This window comes from Triticum urartu, chromosome 7A, assembly GCF_056163025.1.
Source record: "Triticum urartu cultivar PI428250 chromosome 7A, HENAU_Tu73, whole genome shotgun sequence".
NCBI lineage: Eukaryota > Viridiplantae > Streptophyta > Magnoliopsida > Poales > Poaceae > Triticum > Triticum urartu.
In genome coordinates this window covers 753,719,253-753,737,830 of record NC_141879.1, presented here as the reverse complement: position 1 = coordinate 753,737,830, position 18,578 = coordinate 753,719,253, and the positions used below count along the sequence as shown (strand labels likewise).

General features: G+C 45.7%; 3 pseudogenes across 1 annotated transcript; 2 read left to right on the top strand and 1 right to left on the bottom strand.

Moving 5' to 3' along the window:
• The first annotated feature begins 4,957 nt into the window (after positions 1–4,957).
• Positions 4,958–6,382, top strand: LOC147962883 (putative F-box protein At4g38870; annotated as a pseudogene).
• Positions 6,383–6,540: 158 nt separating this feature from the next.
• Positions 6,541–11,645, top strand: LOC125521113 (disease resistance protein RGA2-like; annotated as a pseudogene). Its single transcript, XR_015611076.1, has 4 exons — positions 6,541–6,609; positions 6,752–6,836; positions 7,016–11,125; positions 11,274–11,645. The product of XR_015611076.1 is annotated as a disease resistance protein RGA2-like (transcript).
• Positions 11,646–15,750: 4,105 nt separating this feature from the next.
• LOC147962882 (uncharacterized) lies at positions 15,751–16,909 on the bottom strand (annotated as a pseudogene).
• Between the last annotated feature and the right edge of the window lie 1,669 nt (positions 16,910–18,578).

Genomic DNA, 18,578 nt, shown 5'->3' with positions numbered 1-18,578 from the left:
GCTTGATAGCACTACAAGCTTGTTTATTCAGTCTCCTAAGCTCCGGAATCAACGGGTAGAGTCCACGAACGCATCTACCTCGATAGATAATTCTCTTCGTCACCTGATCCTTGATCAAAAAGAAGTAAGGGTGAAACTCAAGGAAGACATGATTATCAAGAGCAATTCTATGGACGGAGAGAAGACTTTTGTCGGCATTAGGAACATGCAAAATTTTCCTAAGATGGATTTTACGAGAAGGAGTACTAAAACTTGAATGACCAATGTGACGGATCTCCATACCTTCACCACTAGCCGTGTGGATTTGATCCTTGCTGCGGTATTTCTCCTTCATGATCACCTTCTCGAGCTCGTTGGTGATGTGGTTGGTGGCGCCGCTGTCGACATACCAGTTGGTGTCGATGCCGTAGGAGCCATCTGCAGCCGCGGCCACATTGTCATCATCTTGAGAGGAGTCGTCGTCCTCTTCATAGCGGTACCAGCAATCTTTTGCTGTGTGCCCCAACTTGCCACATATTTGGCAGCAAGGAGCATCAGGGCGTGCGCGAGGGTTGCCGCCGCCACGACGAGTGCGGTTGTTGGAGGAAGCACGCCCGCCGCCATTGCATGAGTTGGAGCCGCCGCCGTTTCCGCCTCCACTGGACCTCGCCCTGCCACGGGAGGAGCCGCCGCGCCGAGAGGAGCCGCCACGACCGCGAGAGGCCGAGTTGGCGGAGGATTTGAAGCCGCCGCCGCTAGACTCGTGGAAGTGCACCATCCTCTGATCAAAGTTGGAGAGCATAGCGAACAGCTCGTCGAGGGTGACCGGGGTCACGCGAGCGTCCAAAGCAGAGATCAGAGGCTGGTAGTCAGCATCGAGCCCGTGGATGATGTAGGATATGAGCTCATCGTCGAGGATCGCCTTGACCACCGCGGCCATCTCGTCGGCGTAGCCACGCATGGTGGCGAAGTAGGAGGCGACGGAGAGGTTGCCCTTCTGCGCATTGATGAGAGAGGTGCGAATATTGTTGATGCGACTCACCAATTGTGACGAGTACATGCCGGCGAGCGTCGTCCATAGCGTGCCCGCGGTGGTGACCGTGGTCACCGTGAGGAGTACCTCCTTTGTGAGGTTGCCCAGCAGGTAGCCAAGGACCTGCCGGTCCTCCCGGACCCAGATTGGGTGGAGAGGGTTGGGCGTTGAAGTCTGCTTGCCTTCCTTGTCGGTGGTGACGAGCAGCTTTGCCGGCTCCGGTTGGGTGCCGTCGACGTAGCCGAAGACCCCGGCGACTCGCAGTTGGGGGATCATCTGCGTGCGCCACATCACGTAGTTCGTGCGGGATAGCTTCTCGGTGACCTGGCCATTGAGACTAGCCAAGAGGGAAGCGCCGGAGGAGGAAGACATGGTAGCTTTGGCACAGATGGTTTTTGGTAGCTAGATGAGTTGAAGAAGAGGGGCTCTGATTACCATGTGCGAGCGGTAAAACGTCTTGCCCTTGTCGAGGCGACGTGTTCATGTTATATAGCAGGGGAGCCGAAACCCTAGATGGCTTACATGCGGTTTGAGAGAGAGAGATAAGCGAGAATCTAGGATACATCTTGTGAGAGAAGAAAGGAGGAGATGGTTACAAGAATATCTCAATACAAACTACCTCCTAACCTTATCTCTAATATACCTAGCCTTATCTCTAATATGCCGCATATGATGGTGTTTAACATACTTCATTATGCCTTGAGGCAGTTAGTTAACCTCTCACCTATGTTCATGCAGGGATGTAGCCTACCTGCTCCAGCTTGTTCTTGGAAACCATCAAAGGCCATTGATGGTGATGGAAAAAAAGAAGGAGAAGCAGGTAAGGTGACCTATGTTCAGGCCCACTTCCTCTGTATTTCACAATGTCATGTTCTGTCTTCATTGTTGTTCCTTTAATGCACATCATATTACCCATTTGCAATTGTCAATTGCCATACATGTCCTGTAAATTGAAGGCATATGAGATCGTAATTTTATTATTCCTTTCAGAACTGGAGCGATGTTTCTTGGAAATCACAAAAGGACCAGTGATGGTAATGGAAAAGAAAGAAACAAACAAAAAAAGAGAAGCAGGTAAGATGACCTACCATTTCATTGTTAAAAAACATGAGTGGATGGGCACTTGCTTTTTATTAACTATAGCTTACGCGTCCGCTTCATGTATTTAATCATCGTTTGATTAGTGAGTGCGCTACAGACTGTGGGTACCGGTTAATTTTTCAGCAAGTTGGGCTCAGCTTAAATTAAAAAATGCGAGTGGCTGGATCAGATCCATTCATGTCTTGTTGACCCCCATTGGAGAGTCATGAGTCCTATTTCTCTTACGGTCTAGTGCTGCCTCCGATTCGCCTCTCCTGCGATCTCCCATCCTCCTTCATCGCTGCACTGTCTCCCACAGTAACCCTGTTGTGGGATGAAGAGGTAAAGGATGATGAAGAGGTAAAGAAAGAAAATGGAGGTGCTGAAACCCTGTTGGGCAGTTGCTACATCCGGTGTACCAGTGCGGGAGCAACTATTCAATGTTTCTATCTGCCATTACAGCCATCTCAATCTGTTCCATCATGGTGACTTTTCAAGAAGTTTTGGGAGGTCATTTGATCCATCTGGCTTAGAGGTGGCAACCCCAGTTCTGCTCGAGAGGGATGATGGTCATAAACACAGAAGAGGAAGTCATGGCGATATCATCTTTCTAACAAGCAGGGGAGAGGTCAGTATATATTTTTAGCGATTTTAGATGCAGCAAGTCTGATGACACTCGTTTTCCCTGACATGTTTGTTTGTCATTGTAGGTGACCTCGTACACTCCAGGCCTACTTGGTCACGATGCGATGTGGAGATGGCAGCTGTCGACAGGCGCAACATGGTCCAACCTTCCATCTCCATCAGGGATGATGGAGAACGTCGTGGTTCCTACTCTCAAGACCTTCTCTCTGCGAGCGTACGACCCAAAGCAGGTGATCATTGCGGGCGGAGACCAGGAGGCCGTGGTGATTTCTCCTGATGGTAGCCTACTGACATCCATCGACCTCCCCGCGCCTCCGACCCACGCGCTCATCCTCGAGGATTTCTCCGGCGATGGTCTGACCGACGTCATCCTGGTGACATCCGGGGGAGTGTACGGGTTTGTGCAGACAAGGCAGCCGGGGGCCCTCTTCTTCAGCACGCTTGTCGGCTTCTTGATTGTCGTGATCGGGGTGATCTTTGTCTCTCTGCACCTCAACTCGTCGAACGGTGCCAAACCGAGGTCGACCGGCCAAAGATGACTGCTACGACGATCTCAGCCGGATTCTGTCGGCAGGATCTTGCGAGCATCCCCTGCACAGCAGTGAGGAGCTGTTACAGTGTTTGAACTAGACATTTTTAATACTATAGTAAGCTGGAGATGTTTAACTTGTGTAAACTTTGCACAGCTTTTGTATGTATTTTAGTGATGAGGTTTTGTTTGTTGTATGATATGACGAGGAAGCTCCTACATGACATGAGTATAGTTCTATTACTAAAGATCATTGATTCATATAATCCATCTTTTGTTCAGTTATGCTAGTTTAAGAAAAAACAGTATCCATCTTCTGTTTTCAGATATATGTAAGGAACTTGTTATCGTAGAGCGACTATGGGCTATTGCAGATAAACTACTACATACTGTAGTTAGGAATGAATCCTAAGGATTTTGTCCTATGATATGAGGATCGTTTGATATTTTTCCTAAAGACTTGATTGCACTCTATTTTGGAGAGAGATTTTCATCCGTCCGAGGTCTTGTTACAATTCATTTTCTTTTCACTCTATGATGTACTTTTTTTTTCAATCCACCCATGGATTTTTATTTATGTATCATATATCTATGTTTCTAGTCAACCGGTTGTTGGCATGTCAACCTGTATGAAAGCAAATTTATGTGCATGAATGTTATTACTTTTCTTCTCTAATACTCCATCCATTCTACAATGTAGTGCATACATAGATTTTTTTAAAGGTCAAACTTTGGAATTGTTTACCTAGTTCATGGAGAAAACTATTTATATGTACAATACCAATATATGAAATATGAAAAAAACATATAATTATGTGAAAACTATTTATATCTACAATACTAATATATGACATGAAAAAAGCATATAATTATGTGAAAACTATTTATATCTACAATACAAAAAATATATACTTTTCCAAATATATTTTCTCCATTTGTTAACTCTGGTTATTTTTTTAAAACATGTGATAATTTTTTTTTTGAAAATTCATTTTCGTAAAATATGTTAATAAATACTGTATACATTTTTTGATTTTCTAAAAAATCATTTTCCTCTCGCCGTCGAAGAAGTTTTCAGGTAGCACAATCAACGGGCCGTTGCTCCCATCCAACCCGCGCAGAAATGCCCCGACGCGTGTTGCCGTGTCAAGGACCATTAATTGTCATAAGATCCAGCAACATCTGATGTTTAGTTTCACATTCAATTTATGTAGAACCAGAGGAGGCGCATATACCGCTGCTTTAGCTATTCGCTAAACCAAAACGTAAGGCTAGCAAATATTAGTTCCGAAATTCGCTAGATTAGCCGGGTGAGCGCCTCGATCATAAGGTTAGAAAAAATAGCCCGAAAGTACATACATACGTAGTGATAGAGCTGCGACACGAATTAATTTGTGTGATAACTAATAAGATTGAAAACTGCCTGAATTTCAATGTTTGCCAAAGATCTCAAACAAAAATAATCTAAAACTAGACAAGGAGCATAATCTATTTGTTTTCTTATTCTGTTTTTACACGCTAAATAAATGCATTCAAGTGGATCCAAGCCCAGCCCAGCCCAGCCCAGCCCGTTTGAGAGCAGCCCAAATGGCCGTCTCTTTTTACTCTTTCTACCACTCTCAGTCTCAGATGACCTAACCTACCTACCTCCGCCGCCGCCGCAACTCCACCACTCTCAGCCGCCGGCGACCATGGCGGATGCGACTCCTCTCTTCCCCGCCCTCCCGGACGACATCGCCATCTGGGAGATCCTCATCCGCCTGGCCCCCAAACCCCTGCTCCGCTGCCGCGCCGTCAGCCCGCCGCGACTTCCTCCTCTCCCACCACGCCCGCCAGCCCGACCTCCCCCTCCTCGACGGCAGCGACGACTTCCGCGCCGCCTTTTCCGACATCGTCTCCTTGGACCACCGTGCAGGGGTCGCCGCCGCCGGCCGGTTACAGTCCGTCGCGCGACTGAAAAAGGCTCCCTGCGAGTGGAAACCGTCCTCCACTCACCCCTTGTATGTGCGCGCCTCCCGCGACGGCCTCCTCCTCCTCTGCCACGTCCCGTCGTTCGACCTTTGCATCTGCAACCCGGCAACTCGGCAGTATGCTCCTCTCCACCAGCTCAAGGGATTCACTGCTATGGGAATGTACCCTCACCCCCCTACCGGAAAGTACCGCCTGTTGCTGTTCCGAGGGGTTGAAGATGGCGCCTTTGTTTTCACATTAGGCTCTGCCGAGCCGCTGAGGCGCATAGGGTGCCCTCGTCTGCTCTTGCTGGAAGATAGCGCCGGAATCCTATTCCGAGGCAGCATATACTGGTACACGGACATTGGAATACTCGTATTCGACACCACCAATGAGTCGTTCAGGCGTATCCGTGCCCCGGTTGGCGCCTGCTAGTCACGACGCTCGGGTGTTTATGATGGGTGACATGCTTGCCCTCTTCGGTCCTAATGAACAAGGCGCGGCCATTGATATCTGGGTGATGCCGAACCACCAAAGTGAGGTCTGGGATTTCAAGTGTCGCGTTAAATTGCCTGTTGCGGAGACCAGGCAGCAGTGCCAGTGTTCCGAACACAAACAAGTTGTCATGGTCGTGCCTGGAGACGACGGTGGGTTGCTCATTCTCATCAGTTGTGATGAATGGCTGTTTCAGGTTGATATCGATGGCAAGTTGATTGCCAGTTTCCATACCGGAGGCATCACTGCCACTCATTATTTGCTCAAGCAAACTCTTGTTCAACATACCTTCTTTTTGACACTAGAGGGTTATGTTGTCAACGCTCCGCCTTTCATCTGACCCGACGATTATGTTGTCAACACTTAGAGGGCTGCTGAGTTGAGTGTGGTGGTGCTTCTTATCGGCCTAGCTCTCCGTACCCACATGAGCTCCAGTATGTATTAACTATGCCCCAGCTGGTTATTATGTTGTGAACGCTTAGCCTTTTATCTGAGAGGTGTCGAGTGTGGTGGTGTTTCTTATCGGCCTAGCTCTCCGTACCCACATGAGCTCCACTATGTATTAACTAGATCAACTATTAGGCTTCTTTGTTGATGTGTATTAACAAGTACGATCGGGAATTAATCTATGACTTTTTTATATATGTTTGTGTTATATTTCATTGAATATCATCTTGGGTTGAAGTGCCTGCTTTGAGTGTTGATGCTAAAATTATGAGTCACTTGGGTCAGCATTTAAAATATTTGCCAATTTGATCCGACTCATGTTTTCTTGAACTCAATAATGGATTAATTTCCCCTCTTGATATATTGTTTATCTTTGTACTTAATAGATTTGTTTATCTTGCACTGTCTCCAACGGTCTAGTTCCTTCGTCATCCTTTACCTCTTCATCTGTGTAAGCTCTCTGCCCTTCATTTTCTTTCTTGTGTGAGGTAGTCTTCATTCAAATACATATTCTCCTGCAAAATCAGGAAGAATAATCAGCTTGTAGCGGCTTATCTGTTCACTGATTTATCTCCCTGTTTCCCGCTCTGCAGGTTTTCTACCTTTGATTTCCACTCCCATTCCATTCATCGCCGCACCGGCTACAGAAGTCCCTCAACACCGCACCTCTTCATCTGTGTAAGCTCTCTCCCATCTGTTTTCTTCTTGGCAGTTTTAGTCCTCTGCTTGCTCTTTTCTTCTTCAAATACATCCACTAGCACAAAAGCAAGAAGAAGAATCAGCTTGCAGTGGCTCTGTTTACTATATGTTCTGTGTTGCAGCTCACTGATTCATCTCCCTGTTTCCCGCTCCTGCAGGTTTTCCATCTATTGCTACTCCAGAGGCCATCATTATTCGCTTCATTTTTCATCCTAGTGATCCCCTCCCCCAACCACCATCCAAACAGAAGATTCTGTTAACACACACAAATCTGCCTTTAGAGTAATTTTACCTATTGCCCATCTTTGCTCCGTTATATTCCCTATTTTCATTCCTCAAAAAAGAAAAAAATCCCAATTTTCCCACCGTGTCTCTTACTACGTCCAATAAAGAAAAAGTAAGAGATTCATCCTCCCCCTCGTCCCACGGCGTGCTTTCCATGGCGGAAGTGGCACTGGCTGTGGCTGGTGTACGGGCTGGCTTACAGTTGGTGGTATCACCAATTTTAAAGAAGCTCCTAGCTGACCCTGCAAGGTGCCTTGGTGTGGACATGGTGAGTGAGCTCCATGAACTGGAGACCAACATCATGCCGCAGTTTGCTCTACTGGTTGAAGCAGCTAACAAGAGCCCACACAGGCCAATGTTGGACAACTGGGTCCAGCAGCTCAAAGACGCCTTTTGTAAAGCTGAGGACCTGCTAGACGAGCATGAGTACAACATCCTCAAGCACAAAAGCAGAGAGTGGGAAGGATTCTTTGATAGAACATGCATCTTCCAATGGTACTATTATGAAGCATGTGCATACTGTGTCCAATCTGCGCCCAAAGAACAAAAAGCTACTCGACCAGCTCAAGGAACTGAAGCTCATACTTGCGAAAGCCAAGGGCCTCCGGGAACTGCTGGGGCCTCCGCAATGCCAGCAGCTGTTATTCGAGCGGCCACATCAATAGCACCTCCGAAAGTGATTGGTCGTGACAAGGACCGCGATGATATTACAGATATTCTTACCAAGCCGATTGCTGTTGAGTCAGATACAAGTAGGTTTTCTGGTCTAGCCATTGTTGGACTTGGAGGCATGGGAAAATCCACCTTGGTGCAGTATGTTTACAATGACAAGAGGGTAAAAGAACATTTTCAGGTCAGGATGTGGGTTTGCATCTCGCGCAAACTTGATGTTATTGGCCATACACGGTTGATTATTGAATCAGCAAAAGGAGGGCAGTGTCCATCTGTTGATAATCTTGATACTCTCCAATGCATATTGAGGGACATACTGGAAAAATCAAAGAGATTCCTGCTTGTGTTGGATGATGTCTGGTTCGAAAAAAAGAGCAATGAGGACTGGGAGCAACTACTGGCTCCTCTAGTTTCTCGACACACAGGAAGCAAAGTTTTGGTAACTTCTCGATCTGAGACACTTCCAGCTGCTCTTTACTGTAAGGAAATTATTATTTTGAAAGAGATGGAAAACACTGATATCTTAGCACTCTTGAAGGAACATGCCTTTTCTGGTGCAGCAATTGGAGACCAGAGGTTGCATGAGCAGCTAGAAACGATTGCAGAGAAGCTTGCTAAAAGACTTGGAAGATCTCCACTGGCAGCAAAAACTGTGGGTTCACAACTAAGCAGGAAAAAGGATAAGGCAACATGGGAAGATGCTCTAAGGATTGACAACTTAAGTGATCCCAGTAGAGCACTTTTGTGGAGTTACGAGAAGTTAGATCCAAGTCTGCAGAGGTGTTTCCTGTATTGCAGTTTACACCCAAAAGGCCACTGCTATAAAAGGGATAAGTTGGTTTGCATGTGGGTAGGAGAGGGACTTATTGATTCGTGCAATGTGAACAAGAGAACGGAAGATATTGGGAGGGACTGCTTTGATGAGATGCTCTCAGTTTCATTCTTTCAACCCGTTTACAGAGGTGACGAAGTTATGCACTGGTATGTTATGCATGACCTCGTTCATGATTTGGCCGAGTCATTGTCTAAAGAAGTCTGCTTCAGATTAGAAGATGATAAGATGGCAACAATACCACACACTGTTCGACATCTATCTGTTTGTGTTAAGAGTTTGAAGCAACATAAGCACTCTATCTGCATGCTACATCATTTACGTAGCTTTGTCTGCATTAAACCACTTACAGATGATGCAAGAGACATTTTCCAGCAGGTGCTGCAGAATTTGAAGAAGTGACGTGTACTTATTCTGCAGTTCTACAACAGCAGCAAACTGCCTGATTCTGTTGGTGAATTGAAGCACCTTTGTTACTTGGACGTTGTCCGTACTTCAATCTCTGAATTGCCTGGATCATTGTGTGCTCTTCACCACTTGCAATTACTTCATTTTAGCCCCGATGTTAAAATTTTGCCTGAAAAACTATTCACTTTAAGTAAGTTGAGATATCTTGAAGGTGGTCAAATCCCTTACATTGGCAAGTTAACTTCGCTCCAACATCTCAACAAATTTTGTGTACAAAAGCAAATGGGCTATGAGGTGCGACAGCTGAAAGACCTGAACAACCTTGGAGGCAGTTTAAGTGTCTCAAATCTTGAGAATGTTGCTGGGAAGGATCAAGCCTTAGAAGCAAAGCTACATCAGAAAAATCATCTCGGGAGATTGCACCTTGAATGGAGTGAAGAAAATGACATGACTGAACCTGATAGCTTACATTTGGAAACCCTGGAAGGTCTGGTGCCACCACCGCAAATAAGGGGCCTTACTATCAAAGGTTACAGATGTGCAGAATACCCAGGCTGGTTACTTGAGGATTCTTATTTCCAGAATTTGGAATCATTTGCCCTTGTTAATTGCAGCGCCTTAGAAATCCTACCATCGAATGCCGCTCTCTTTGGGAATTGCTCCTCACTTCGCCTCGAGAATGTCCCATACTTGAAGACATTACCTTCTCTTCCAGCTAGCCTTGAAGAGTTAGTGATTAAGAAATGCATATTGCTTATGTTTATTTCCAGCGATGAGCTAAAACAGTATGACCAAAGGGAGAACACCATGATGACATACAGCCTGAAGTCACGGCTTTCTTCCACCTGGGGGGTGGATTCGGGATCAAACATCAAGAACATACTGTTGTCAGAACATTCATCTCTGAAGCGCTTGATGAAATTGATGGATGTTGATATTTCTCATCTTGAAACCATTGAAAGTGCTCTAGAAAGAGAGGGGAGTGAAGTATTAGTGAAAGAGGATATCATCAACGCATGGATATTTTGCCATGTGGAGAGGATAAGACTCATATGTAAAAGGAACATCAGCCTACAACTGGTTCCACCATCAGGGCTTTGTCGGCTTGACCTTTATTCATGTGTCGTTACAGATGAAGCATTAGCGGTTTGCCTTGTTGGTCTCACTGCATTGAGACGTTTGTCATTAAAAGAGATTATGACTTTAACTACACTTCCGTCACAGGATGTTCTCCAACCGTTGACAAAGCTTGATAACTTGCAGATCGACTCGTGCTGGTGCCTTAGATCATTAGGGGGGCTGCGAGCTGCTGCCACTCTTTCAACATTTTTTTTGTGGAGCTGCCCTTCTGTAGAGTTGACACATGGATCAGATTTTATGCCATTGCCCCTTGAGATGCTCAGCATAAAACACTGTGTGGTTGCAGCAGATTTCTTCAGTGGTGACTTGCCGCACCTGAGTTTTCTTTCAATGGATTGGTGCAGAAGCTCTTCATCATTGTCGATTGGTCATTTAACCTCCCTGGGACACTTATCACTACGAAATTTACAGGACTTGTGCTTTCTTGAAGGGTTGTCTTCGCTGCAACTTGGCAGTGCACATTTTGGAAATCTCCCGAATCTTAGTATGAAGTGCATCTCACGGTTGCAGCTCCGTGCTCTCTATTTTAGCAGCTCCGCAATACTCAACCACATGCTCTCAGCTGACGGTTTTACAGTTCCAGAATATCTCTCCCTTGAAGATTGCAAGGAGCGATCCTTTTCATTTGAAGAATCAGCAGATTTCTCATCTGTCAATACCCTGATATTTAGGAATTGTGAAATCAGTTCACTGCCAGGAAATCTGAAACGCTTTTCATGTCTGAGGGAACTCCAAATTGGTGCATGCTCCAATCTATCATCTTTACCAGATTTGCCATCCTCTCTCCAGGTCATACGCATATGGAATTCTCAACTCTTGAAGGAGAGCTGCCAAGCACCTCATGGAGAAAGCTGGCCAAAGATTGAGCATGTCCGCACAAAATATTTTTGGTAGTCTTCATCCAGATATGCAACCATGTAGAAATAGAAAGGTAAAGTCCTCATCTGCTCTCTCTCAAAGAGATTAACATTTTGTACATTTTATTTCACAAAATTTTGATATTTCAATATCTTATATGTATTTAAAAGTTCCCTTCATTAATTCTAAAGTTTCCCCTCTTCATTTATTACGAACAGCAGGGTTCCTGAAGCCACTGCACCTCATCTCCATTGCCTGTCAGTGAGGTGGAGTGATTCTCTCAAGCTCTCAGCTTGCAGTTGACCCGTCAGTTTACACCAAAGGACAAAGCACCCGATTTCTGCGATCATCTCCTTCTACGTGTATTGTTATTATTACAAGTATTGTTTTGTTATCCTCATCTCATTGTGTTCCTTTTGGTTGTTGGTGTACTAGCTTCTATCGTTTGTATGGTGTGATGTACTTCTGGAGAGCTCAATCTTCATGTACAGTCGTACCTGGAACCTGTGCAGTTTCTTTTGGATCTCGGCAGAGGCTGCCTTGTCCTTTGGTGTAGAATATGGAGGTTATCTATCCATAAATTATTCATTCGAGCCATTTATTCTTGGTACAATTGATGTCTACTTTACTGGGCTACTTGTGTGGATACGGTTTTTACATTCTCAACTGTTGGAGATTGCTCATTCTCAGCTGCATGCTGATATGTTTTGTGTGGTCAGATGTCTTCTCCATGCAGTATCGTGCCTGAACTTGTGCAGTAGTACCTTCTGTTGAATCACAGTGGAGGTTGCTTTGTAGTCCTTTGGGTTTTTCTGAACCTTGTAATCGGACCTGGTCTTGTTCAGGCTTCTTTCTATGAATGGAGCCGGGGAGCTCTCCCTGTTATTCTAGAAAAAGAAAAAACATTTCTTTTATGAAAGGTGGTTTAGAAGTATATACAGCCAAGCTAATAAGCTGCAGAGAAACCACCTATCCCATACACCCGGGTTTAAGGCATCAATATTTTTTTCACTTCCCATGTATATACAGCAGTGGAAGCACTAGCTGCAAAAACGTAGTTAACATGTTTTGCCTACCACGTACAGTACATTAATTGCTAACAGTTTTGTGAGATTAACTGCTTCCTCCGTCTCATAATATAAGATCATTGTGCAAGCTAAAATAACTTGCAAAACGATCTTATACTAAGGGAGTAGAGCTTGCAACAAGGAGTTTGCTTGCACACGGAGAAGGAAAACAAGCAGCAGAACTCTGGCAGTATATCACACAATTCGTGACCCAGATGATATTTAGCATCAAAGGGCTGGACCTGGAACCTCTGTTGAGATGAGACCGCCCCATGTGTAAGTCTTGGAGGAATAAACAGAGGCAAGAGGTCGACTATCCGTAACGCGCATAATCAGCAAGACCACCTTGAAGGGGGCGGAGTGGCAACCACCGTGCATGTGGCCCTTGCTGCGTGCGGCGCCGTTGACGTAGCCCATCTTGAACTCGGGTGGAATTGGTACACGGTGCTGGCCACCGGTGATGGGGTCGCACACGATCGAGAACCTCATAGCGCAGCCCGGCTGGTAGAAGATGAGGACAAGGCCGTGGTGGCACCCTAGCAGTCGCCCCCCCATGTCGTGGTGTGCAGGAAGGACGCGGTCAGGACGGGAGTGTACTTGAGCTTCTCATCGCGATTGAAGAAGACGCCGAGGAGGGGCGGCTCCCGGTGATGTTGATAGAAGCGGCGGAGGAATCTGGGGTCGGTGACGAGGCCTTGCCAGCGCTTGCAGACGGCAAGGGCGCACTGTCACGTCTTCCCCTCCTGCTCATCACATAGAGGAGAAGACGGACAGCGATGCACCACAGGTGCGTCCCAACAAGGAGAATGACGAGGGCCCACCAACAGGGAGAGAAGACTAGTCTTTGTAGGCGTGTGTGTGTGTGACCAGTGGGGTCCTAGGCTACCGAGGGAGTATATGTGCGGGTGAGGCCAGAGGCCAGGGTATGGTTGTAAAAGAATATTCTGAATCCTGTATCGTTCCTCTTCTTCCAGCTCTCACCTACTCTTTCTTCTCCCTCAAGCTCATCTGATTCCTCCCGATCCCCTTCCTCTCTTGCTTCGATCCGGCAGGGTCGTTACACGCACGCAAGGGAGGTCGGCTGCGGCGGGAGACGGAGGAGGATCTCTCCGAGCATGTCGTCGTCTTCCAGCGCCGCCACAGCCAGCGAACCGCCGCGGCAGCGGATCATGGCGGTGCCCTCCTCTCTGAGGTGGATCTGGTCTTGGGTCGATCTAGGGTCGTCACATTGAAGTGTTAAATCCTCGCCCTTCGTTCCCTGTCGTTTTTGATATATGAAAGATATTTTTTTTTCTTTCTGATATCAGTTTTGTCAGAGTATGCTCCATCACAACAGACGGCCTTGATCGATTGCTTCTCGCGGCCACTATAATGTCAGTATAAATAAACCCCGTTGAGCTGAAATAAATTGAATCTCCAAGGTTATGTTTTTTCATCTTGTTTGTTTATTTTCTCGCCAGATGTTAATTCTAGTGAAGCTTCGCCAGTCCACCCTGATGGACCTACGTACACATATTACCATGCCAAAAAATATGTGTTCCCTCAGCAGCATAAAATTATTTTTTCCAAGTACAGTTGAACCATAAACCCTAGTATCATGTAGGCTAGGAACAACCAACACATTACTGACATATCCTAGAAGCTGATCCACGGCTGGACTTTCTTGTAGTGTCTCGCCGTGCATACTTTTGCTCTCAAATTGTTATGTCTAATGATGTGAACCGGATACTTGCTCAACCGTGAAAGTAACACCTGTCATGCATAAACAACATACAAGACTCACTCACCTGTCAACTGTCATTATTTTCCGAAATAAAAAAAATCAATTTCTTAAACCAAATCATGCTTTCAAAACGTAGGAATTTCAAATTTTCTTCACCTTTTTAAAAATATTCAAATTTATAAAAAACCAATTCAAAAAATGTTCTCGATTTCAAAATAAAATACAATTTTCAATACATGTTAGTTATTTCACAAAAAAGTTCAGAATTCCAAAAAATATACTGGTTTAAAAAATTATTCGTGGATTTTAAAAAATGTTCGCATTTTTATAATTTTTTAGGTAGTTTCCAAAATGTTCCCATTTTTTAGAAGACAAAATATTCAAAAGATTGTCTCAGTGTTCAAATTTTGTTTAGAATTTAAAAAATGTTCCCATTTAAGAATAATTGTTGACAGATTCAAAAAAAGTTAACATTTTCATTTTTTTTCTTAAGAATTTTAAAAAATCTTTCTACTTTGAAAATTGTTCATAAATTTCAAAACATTGGTCGCATTTTCAAATAGCCTTTCACAAATATGAGGGTGTTCGCATTTTAAAAAATATTCATTTTTCAACAAAAAACGTCTGAAATTTATATAAATCGGATTTACCACTGTTGTTGGTGCTTAATATATCTTGTTGTTTTATAGACTCGAAGCCTCGGTAGTTGCGATGGCGCAGCTTGCAGTCATAAACTTTGTTCGATTTTATCGCGAGCGCTTGAGTTTTGGCATTTTTATTCTTGCACTTCAGTACGCGTATATGTTGCTGGGCCGTCCACCACTGGGGAAAAGGTTTTTAACGACCACATATTTTTTTGGTCGTTATTTTTCAAATTACGTGATGGTGTGTCACCGTTGACTGTGCGGAAATAATGACCACTTTTATTATCGTTAACTATATTTTCATGGTCACCAGGATATCAATAATACCACTTTTTCCTTTCACCATTCATAGAATCATTATATTTTCAGAACATTTGAATATTAACAACATTTATTTAGCAAGAAATGAATGTAAACATCAAAGGATTCCGACATCCTTTTATTAATCGAAATCATAGAGATTAACAAAATACCAACATTCAATTCTGGAATTAGAATATCATTAAGCAAATATGAATCAAAATACTCTAGATGACTAATGTATGTAGTTCCTCAGGTCCAGCAGCTGCAGCCGAGGGACACCATCATAAGTTCCATATTTGAATGTATATCATTCTTCCTGGGCGATAGCAGTGCCGTCATCCTTTTATATTCAGTCCTGCCAAACACACTAGCAATTTATACAAGATAGTACATGTAGACTGGCACAAAGTACAATACAATAAAATTATTGTGTGAGCACAACGTTGATCATGCTCGACCAAGGATGAATCTTTGGGGTGGATGGGTATAAATCGCCCTGAAATTACATAACCAACTATTAAGAATTTTTTTGTATGTATAACAAACTAGTAAGAAAACTATCATCACCACATCGATCAGACAATATAAAATAACCTGGACTACATAAATCTCGATAATTCGATTGATGCCTTTTGATGAGACAAATAAGCAATCTTAGTTGTTTCCTCGATCACAAAAGCTTACTACTGCCAACATTATAAGATACACTGATATACAACAACACAGATTTTAGCCTTTGGTTGCCCTTTCATTGCCATGAAGGACCTGCATTGCATCCACATGCACGCACGCGATTTGGTGTTACCAAGCTGAGCACTAGGGTGAAGACCATTAACAGGCCCGGCTAGCTAGTCTTCCCCGCACCTGTCCACATTAAGATTTGAACTGGATGAGATACAGTATATGACTACGCATGCATGCATCCAGCTGAGTTAGGTTTTCCACTATCACAGCCAGTCAGTCAATAGGCATGCAATACCAACACATTGTTAAATAGGTTAACTGAACAATTACCTGGCGCATAGAAACTCTTCAAAGAATGACAGGAACTAATATCACCGGCTTCACAAAGTATCCTTGATTACATTGAGTTAAGTTTAACCATATAGACACTGCCTTTCACACGTAAAAATATTCCATCAGTATCCTCAACATATCCTACTATAAATTTCAAGTATACTATCCCTCCTTCAACCAGAGGAGGTAACCCAAGAATGTTATCTATATCAATGGTCTTCCACAGCACCCAGGTGGCAACACCATGACAATTGATCTTCCTCTGCCACATTTCAATGTTATGGTAATGGTAAGACATCATGGCAACACCAACTGCGCCATCCTCTGTATGGATGATCTGATGGCTGTAGGAACGATCCATATTGGGAGGCCCCTCGAGCACATCAAGGCTCTGCCTTTCCAAATCAAACGCAAGTATACCCTCCTTCACAAACTTAAATGACCAATAAACAACATTACCAACTAGGGTACTAATATAAGAGCCAAAACAATCTCGATAGTTAACATCTGCTTCGATGATATCAACCCATGTGTCGTTCTCGGAAGAATAAACAGAGGCAAGAGGTCGAGCATCCATAGTGCGCGTAAGCAGCAAGACTACCTTAAAAGAGGGTGGAGTGGCAACCGTCATGCACGTGGCCACGGTCACGGGCAGCGCAGAACACCGCCCCATGGATGTAGCCATACTTGAACTCGGGTGGAATTGGCACACTTTGCTGATTCCCGGTGATGGGGTCGCACACGAGGACCTCCGCACGCAACCGGTTTAAGATGAGGACAAGGCCGTGGCGGCACCCGAGCAGCCGGTCCGACAAGTTGCCGATGGGCATGTTGAGCCGCCCATGAGGAATGCGGTCTGGAGCGGGTAGGATCGAAGTGAATTTGATCTCATCGCCGTGTTGGAAGAAGATGCCGAGGAGGGGCGGGTTCCGGTGATGTGCATAGAAGCAGTGGAGGAATCTAGGGTCGGCGACAAGGCCTCTCCAGCACTTGCAGATGGCGGAGACGCGCGGGAGGGAGGACGGCTGGGGCGGGAGGTGAAGGAGGATCTCCCCGAGCATGTCGTCGTCTTGGAGCGGAGAAGTGCGGTGGCAGCGCATCATTGCTCACTGGCGGACGTACATGGATGTGGGGACGGACGGACGGAAGCACGTGGAAGGCTGGGGTGAAGATGAGGTAGGTTTTATTCATCCGGTCCTACGCAGTAACATGGTGGCATTGGGTTTGGGCCCTAGCGGACAGACCAGGCCTGGTTCGTTCGTTCCCCTCTCGTTAGGGTTTTCCTACTCTCGGCGGTGGCGACTTTCTCCCTGCCGTAGAGACCTTGATCTACCCTGCCTCCTCCCTCTCCCGACGTTCGGGCGCCCTAGGGGCTCCAATCATGGCGGGGGCGGATGAAGCGATGGGGACCCTACCGCTCGTGGACTTGGTTTCTTCGGGCAAGCGATCTAAAGAAGACGGCGCATCCTCGGATGCGGCAGAGGCAGAATCAGATCTGGCAACGATGATGGAAGAGTTGGGCTTAAAGGAAGATGATCTTCAGGATGTCGTGGTGGAGGATAAGGAACTTACGGAGGAAGCGACCCGGTGGATGGCTCTAGCTAGGGTTCACACCGAAAAGACATACAGCCAGTATTGGTTCTACAAGAATATGAGAGTTGCTTGGGATCTGGCAAAGGAAGTGAAAATCAGCTGGAGGAGAATTTGTATACGTTGCAGTTTGCGTGCCTCGACGACTGGGAACGTGTTATGGAGGAGGGCCCGTGGACCTTCAAAGGAAAAGCGGTGATCATGGCGCCCTACGATGGTTTCACTAAACCCTCACTGATAGATCTCACCAAGAGAGACATATGGATGCAAATTCATGACCTTCCTGACGGCTTCTTCCCCGAGATCAAAGCGTTATCAGCAACGGTGGGTGAGTTCATCTATGTTGAGCCCAAATCCCAGGACTTTGAGGGTAACTTTGCCCGCGTGAGAGTTATGATCGATGTCACAAAGCCGCTAAAGAATGCAGTCTCGCTGGTTATCAAGAAGAAGGACGTGATGCAAAGGGTGATCTTTCGTGTAAAATTTGAGAGGCTCCCTGATTGGTGTGCAGTATGTGGCAACTTGGGGCATCTTCTTAAGGAGTGTGGCGATGTAGTTTGGGCACCAAAAGTGCTAGTTTTCAAGGACCTGAAGGCAAGCTGGTTTAGGGGTCCGGGACGTGGCCCTAGTGAAGGACGAGGTAACAATAACAGAGGCGGCAGAGGCCGTGGCCGTTCTGAAGGAGGCCGGGGTCGTGGTGCTGCAAGGGGTAACCATGGGGAGGATTTTATGGAATCAGATGATCGCCAAGCTGATGTCACCATGGAGGAAGCTGATCAGAACAGGAAAAGGGGTATCATAGGAGCTCCTCAGGGGAGCAAACACATCGGCCCCCCGCCTTCACACCAGGGAAACAAAGTTCCCCTCTTGCCACCAGCGAAAGCTCCAGAGAGCCCCTCCTCGAAGCAAGAATCTAAGAGAACCAAGCCCAGTTCAAGTGATCCTACCAACATAAAGAGCAATGCTCTAAACAAAACTTCTGATGCGCGTTTGGCGGGCCTCCCGGGGGTCGCGCCTGGCGCAATGAGTTGCCTGGTGTGGAACTGCCGCGGGGCTGGCAAACCCGCGACAGTTCGAGAGCTTCAAGATCTCTCGAGGCAACATGTCCCCTCTATTGTATGCATATTAGAAACCCAAATAGAGGGCTCACGTGTTGAAAGCATGGTAGGATCGCTAGGTTTT